Raw genomic sequence first — 7,151 nt, 5'->3', positions numbered from 1 at the left:
ACACACACACACACACACACACACACACACACACACACACACACACAAATAAGACTTCACATTTGTATGATTCATTATGGTTTCTTAAGTACTTTCACATTCGTTACCATTCTACAGAAAACGACAAGCTTTGAGTAATCAGCTGGGTGAATAGAAGCCTGTTAGGCCTAAGAGGCAGCCACAGCTTTTAGGAACTAGGAGATCCTTAAGGACAAAGAGCAAGTAAGGCAGGCAGGGGACCAGCTGTGAAAAAACTAGCACCCACAAAGTTAATTTGAGTCAAATGAGTAATTTTGCCTCAGTTTCCTCATCTGCTAAGTGGGAATAATTATGATGTCTGGCTCAGTAGGTTGTCATTATGATTGGAGGACACGGTGAATGCCAGGTGTTTAATGTTAAGTAAGTGCTTATGTAGTTGTGAGCTGGTCAACGGTGAGAAATGTCTGGGGTGCTCAGTGAGAGAGACACCTGGAAACAGTTTCTGAGAACAATGAAGAGAGGAGAAAGTGGGGAAAGTAGGTGAATGAAAATGAATTCTTCTACTTGGTATTTTTGGTCTAATTTTGGAATCAGCAAAGCTAGAAGCAGGACTCCTTGTCCAGTGTTCCTTCTCTTATATCAGACTCACTCTGTAATTACTGAGCCTAAATAAGAGACCTCTGTTTTCCCATAGACTGTGCCTGGCACAAAAGACATCTATCTGGGCTCTGTGTCAGTGAATTCCTAACACAAGACACCATGTTCTTGGTATGCGATCCCAGGCTCCTGCAGAGGATTAAGCTGAAACATCCTGTCCCTCTGGTTAAGAGAGAAGGAGCCATTTCTGCACATTTTCTAAAGAAGTTGGCAGTACTTTTTGGAAACATGCTGAGTGGCCAAAGCATTGGCCAGGTCTAGGAGCTCTCTCTGAACAGTTCTTAGGGAATGAACTTGTTCATTATTTTAGGCCTTACCAGATTTCTGGTAAAGTATCCTTGTTCCTTAGTTAGGGGACAGCACTCATTGGCAGTGTACTCAGTAACTTCTGATTGTGATCATCAGGGTGCCCAGGGTTACCCCTTTATACTTTCTAACTCTAGAACTCTCTTCCCTGAGATCAAATCTCAACTGTTGTCTTCCTAACTCACTGACTTCCCATCCATCCATCAACTCCACTCAACACGAATGCCTACTTCATATTATTAGACTTTGCTCCTGGTTCTGAATAACTCACACTCATGGTTTCCACTGCTAACCCATATTGACTTTCCAACTTCCCTGACTCTTTAGTATCTTCCAACTCCTTTCAATTTAGTAGATTTCTGGATCTCATCCACTTGGTCTTCTCTTATTTCATGGTTATCTAAGCTTATGGTCTAACACTGGCACCCTGAATTTTCAGAAGTGAGGCTCCTTGTGAAGTGAATGAATTGCTGAATTTTGGAAATATGATTTTTTGTAGGGAAGGAAACAAGCAGCTTGGTTATCTCGTCTTGAGAATGCGGCCTGACAACTGTGGCTTGATTGGTCTAGTCTTTGCTACTGGCATGTACAGGAAGAAAGGAGGCGGAAACTTCTTTCTTGTTGCACATTTCTAGGCTCCATTCTGCAATCCCCACACTATAACACCTTTTTCAAAGGGGCTGGTTTCCCATGTGAAGAAAGCAAGATAATCAGCCAAGATACTGAAAACAACAGTCATTTCAGTCAATCAATTGCTTTTGTTGACTGTAGAATAGGTGTTAAAGAATTTTCCTGTGACTCCCAAATAACCAGACCCTGTCATGAGGGGCAAAGGAAGGAACTTGACCTCTTGGCATCCAGACCACCTTTTTTTTTTTTGGTAAGTAAGACACAACCTTTATTTGTGTTCAGGAACCTGTCAATTCATAGGCAGAGATAAGGTTGTTAACCACAGATTCTTACCTCATCTTTTAGTGCCCTATCTTTAAAAAAAAAATCCCAACTGTATGGTTACCACAAAGAGATGTCTAATTTTAGGAATCTCTTGACTTTGACACATGCCTCACACTGCCACTGACTCTTGGTAACATCTAGGCCTTCGTGAAGAGAAAAGAGCCTGACAATCCCAAGTCATTCAGTTATATTCTGGTCGCCATCTCCTGACAGGGCTTGGCCCTAAACCCCAGTGTGGCCTTCCCACCTGTTCCCTGGTTTTCCTGCTCCATTCGTGGTTCTCATAAAGACGGTAAGCAATTAGGCTGTTCAGTTGTGGCACATGGTAGTGTAAAATTATGGAATTTAGGATTTTAATGAGTTCAGGTGCCATACAAAAGAACTCCCCCTGATTCCTGCCCCCACCCCCATCCATAAAATTATATGGCTTTAGAATTGGGTCTTTATGCAGCCTGGACTAAGCCATTTTATTTAAAGAAAAAAAAAATTGACCAGGAAAAAAAAGAACCAACACAATTATATGCAGATTTGTTCATAAATCAGGCACTGCAGCAGCTGGGCGGCACATGTTGGCGATCCCGAGTTTGGTGCTGGAACTTGAAAGATAAACATGAACCTGTTTCTACAGAGGAAAATCTGTTCACAGCAAGGAGCTGACCTTGTTTTTTAAACAAGGCTCATGGTGTGGCAGCCTGCTGTGCCCTGCTCCGTGTTGCTGTTCAGTGGTGAGGGTCACATAAAGAAGGGACCAAAGAATGAGAAGCGATTTGCCCAGAGTGCAAAGGAGTCAGCAACTGACCCCACACAATGGGCAGAGCCTGACTCTCCCACCCAACATTCTAGGGCTGCATTAGCTAGGTCACTGGGGCAGGCAGATTTTTCATATGTATTTTCAGAGGTGAAAGATCTTTTGCCCTGGAGTCAAATTATGTAGAAAAAAAAGTATGCAATTTATGATAAAAGGGTAGTTTGAGACTTATGTCCTTTTAAATATATGCACATGTCTCCAGAGTTCCTGCTAAGCCCTGTGCTTGCCCTAGGTGTGGAGAAGGGAAGGACAAACAGAGGGGATCCATCTGTTTCAGGATTCACTGCAAGGCTGATTGCTTTTGCTCTGGCCTCGTGCCAACAGTAACTCATTGTAAGGTCCAGCTGTTTCCTTGGTCCAGGTATTCCTTGGGGTATGGAATGTAGTGCAATATATTTCTTAGTTGGCTTTTTGTGGAAATGGGTACCCTGGGTCGACCTGCCTCTGTCTGCCTCAAATTGAAGAGGCCCTGTAAGTAAGGTGAGGGTTGCTTTGTAGCAATATGGTGGAGGCTGATACATCTGTGAGATCGGTTATTAACCAAGGGCTCATGGTGACAGAAACTTCCTGAAGTAGACATGGCTAACCTTCTTTCTTCTTTTACTGAATAAAAGAAGAGAGTTTTGGAGAGAGTCTGATTATCTTCTTTTCCTGTTGCTTTCTCCTTGGAACTGAGCTATCTCAGTGCTCCACTGAGAAGAGTTAATAGTAAGGAGAGCCCTTTAATGATTCACAGTTTAAATGCATGGTTCTGGGCCTTTCAAGAACTTTACCCCAGCACTCCTCAGTGCCAGGCACAGCCCCAGCGAAAAGATCTGTCAGCACTAGGTGATTTCCTTAACCTGAGAAAACGTTAATGATTCCAGAGGCGGGGCTTTTCATTCTTTCAGATGACTAATGTTTAGTGTCACCCACAAGAGTCTAAAAGAAATCTCATATACTCAAGACACTCACACACAAGCACACATATACACCCACACATACATACTCACATACAAGTGATGCATTATGATTAATAAATGAATGGAGCTATTTGTTATTTATTATTTAAACCTTCAATACTGGCTGGCCTGAGTGATACATGAAATATAGCCAAGTAATTTATTTATTAGGGAAAATAATGATTTTTTTCCCACAGCATAACCTCCTCTGACCCAAAACAGCAAGAGCTTTATCAAATACAAATATGGTGGCTTGTAATTTTAGAGTCTTCCAGAGCATTGTAACTGACAACCTTTTTAACATAAGTACATTGAACAAATAATTTATAGACATATTCTGGGAATATTTTAGGGTGTTTTATTACTACTTTTGAAAGCTATGGCATATTATCGATTTTGGCATATTAATATAACCTAAGAGGGAGGGCACATGCTCAGCTCCTAATCCACATCAGGCTTTGATGGCAAACAATATATTTCACTGAAAGGAACCTTGAACCAAAGCAACAGAGGTTAACAATTACACATCATAGCCCAAAGTTTAAGGTAATGAATTTCACTCATTACAGAACTCCCACTTTGGGGACTGAAACAAGCTTTCCCTACTTGGGGTTTCATCCCAATTTCTCAACCACCATTTGTCAATGTGAGCTCTCCTTTCCTTATCTCCATGTATCTCCTGCCACTTCCTTGGGATTTGTAAAGCCTGCTTCCTGCTGAAGAAGTCATTATTATCCCTTTTCTAAAATATGTTTCCAAAAACGTATTTTTAGGGTGGGTTTTGGGGACTTGTTTAAAAGAGCTTATTATGTTCTTCCTCTTTGTATTTATTTGCTTTTTCCAGGTAGTTTCTAGGCAATTAATCCTTGAGTTATCAATGTTTTATTAATCCACTTTCACACTGCTATAAAGATATTACCCGAGACTGGGTAATTTATAAAGGAAAGAGGTTTAATTGACTCACTGTTCTGCATGACTGGGGAGGCCTCAGGAAACTTAAAATCATGGCAGACGAGGAGCTGCAGGTGAGACAGAGTGAGAGAAGAAAGAAGGGGGAAGAGCCCCTTATAAAACTAGCAGGTGGGCCGGGTGCGGTGCCTCACGCCTGTAATCCCAGCACTTTGGGATCACAAGGTCAGGAGTTCAAGACCAGCCTGGCTAACATGGTGAAACCCTGTCTCTACTGAAAATAAAAAAAATTAGCCGAGTGTGGTGACAGGTGCCTGTAATCCCAGCTACTTGGGAGGCTGAGGCAGGAGGATCGCTTGAACCCAGGAGGCAGAGGTTGTAGTGAGCAGAGATGGCGCCACCAGCCTGGGCAACAGAGCAAGACTCCATCTCAAAAAACAACAAAAGAAACAGAAAAAACAAAAAAACTAACAGATGTCGTAAGAACTCACTCACTGTCATGAGAACAGCATGGGGGAACCAACCCCATGATCCAATCACCTCTTTCCCTCAACATGTGGAGATTACAATTCTAGATGAGAGTTGGTGGGGACACAGAGCCAAACCGTATCAAATGTCTTCTTCATATATTTTAAAATCATCCACCTCTTCATTACATTTAGACCCTGAGCTTATTACAAAGACTTCATTGTCCAAATTCCTGAACTCAGTGTTTAGAATCCTCTCCAAATCGTGCCCACTATCTGCAGCCTTCAGCAAGGACTCAGTGTTTTAGCTTCACTGGCCTCTTGTGGCATCTGAAACCTCTTCATCCTTGCTGCCTTTCTGCCTTTGATTCCATGTATTTTGTGTGTGAAGATTTTCCTGACGGTTCTGATATATAGTCATTTTCTCTTTCTCTGAACCTCTATACAATTCAGCAGCTTTCTCTTATAAAACACTTTATCAGGAGTGACCTTGAATTAGTTCTAGTTTCTCTATCACATGTATTGTTGATCCTAGATGGACTACAGGTAATTTGAGGAAGGGAGTCATATAGGTGACATTTTCCTTGTGGCCTCACATCACTTAGAATGCAGCTGAACAGATATTGGTAGCTCAGTATCTATGAAATTCAGTATACACCAAATTTAAAATATAATGAAATCTGAGAAAAATTGACAACAATTTTGAAAGTATGGCATGGCCTATCTCCTTCTAATGGTTAAAAATTGCAACATGATCTGAAATTTCATAAAATTCTTTTGGGCTTAATTGTAGGGGATGAACTTTCCTTTTCTTTATTTTTTTAGATTAAAAATTTTCTATGATAAATATTGTAAATGTTCCCATTAGAAATATCTGAAAATTTGGAAAAGCAAAAAAGAAGAAAATAAAATAATCTCTCATATTTTTTAGTATGTTCCGTTAATACCTTGGTATATACTCTTTTATACTATTTTCTGTGTATATATATGGATTTATATATATATACACACACCTGTATTTACATTGCCATTACTGCCTGTATTAATTCCTTAGGATAAATTAATAGACATAGATGAAACATAAAGACATTTGTAACTCATAGAAACAAGTGTGTATGTATGTGTTTGCTTGTGTCGGTTTAAGATTGGCCAGGGCTACCTTATCAAAGACGGCAAGCTGATCAAGAACAATGCATCCACTGACTATGACCTGTCTGACAAGAGCATCAACCCTCTGGGTGGCTTTGTCCACTATGGTGAAGTGACCAATGACTTTGTCATGCTGAAAGGCTGTGTGGTGGGAACCAAGAAGCGGGTGCTCACCCTCCGCAAGTCCTTGCTGGTGCAGACGAAGCGGCAGGCTCTGGAGAAGATTGACCTTAAGTTCATTGACACCACCTCCAAGTTTGGCCATGGCCGCTTCCAGACCACGGAAGAGAAGAAAGCATTCATGAGACCACTCAAGAAAGACCGAATTGCAAAGGAAGAAGGAGCTTAATGCCAGGAGCAGATTTTGCAGCTGGTGCAGTCTCAATAAAGTTATTTTCCACTGGGAAAAAAAAAAATATCACACACTGTGTACTGTTTTGCAACCTGTTTCTCCACATCAATAATGTAGCTTTAATGTCTGCATAGTAAGTCATTGTATCTTAATTTACTTAACCAGTTAATTTTTATTGAACATTTTGGGCTTTCAACTTTTCACTCTTATAAACAATGCTAAAAATGAGCTGTCTTGTACATAAATATTTTGTACCTTTTTCATAATTTCCTCAGGATAGAGTCCTAGAAGTGAAATTTCCAGGACACCAGGGCATGCATATTTTAAGACATCTAAGGCACCAAACTGCTTTTCAGAAAGATGGCACTCATTTATAGTACTATGGATGGTAATTGAGATGACTGATACCTTGTTCTTCCAAAGTTATTGCACTTGAACTTGAAGAACCATGGTTTGGGTTTACAATGAAGGAAGTGAACAATCTGCACTGTTCTGTTACAGTGTTCTTCCCAAAAGACAGATCTGATAGGCTACTTCCGTGCTGAAAGTCTCCATTGATCTCTGATGCCTGAGGAACCAAGTTTCAACTCCTCAGCCAGGCCTTTTGTAACCTGTCCTCAACCTATGAC

General features: G+C 40.8%; 1 pseudogene across 1 annotated transcript in view; it reads left to right on the top strand.

The window, feature by feature from the left end:
* The window catches only part of LOC113224852, a 7,521-nt pseudogene extending 962 nt beyond the window's left edge, over positions 1-6,559 (top strand). Inside the window, exon 2 of the transcript XR_004228930.1 lies at positions 6,166-6,559. The product of XR_004228930.1 is annotated as a 60S ribosomal protein L3 pseudogene (transcript). The remainder of the gene's footprint in view (positions 1-6,165) is intronic.
* The last annotated feature ends 592 nt before the right edge of the window (positions 6,560-7,151 follow it).

Source organism: Piliocolobus tephrosceles, chromosome 4, assembly GCF_002776525.5.
Source record: "Piliocolobus tephrosceles isolate RC106 chromosome 4, ASM277652v3, whole genome shotgun sequence".
Lineage (NCBI taxonomy): Eukaryota > Metazoa > Chordata > Mammalia > Primates > Cercopithecidae > Piliocolobus > Piliocolobus tephrosceles.
The sequence above is the reverse complement of the archived record's forward strand: the minus strand, read 5'-3'. Positions and strand labels throughout refer to the sequence as shown.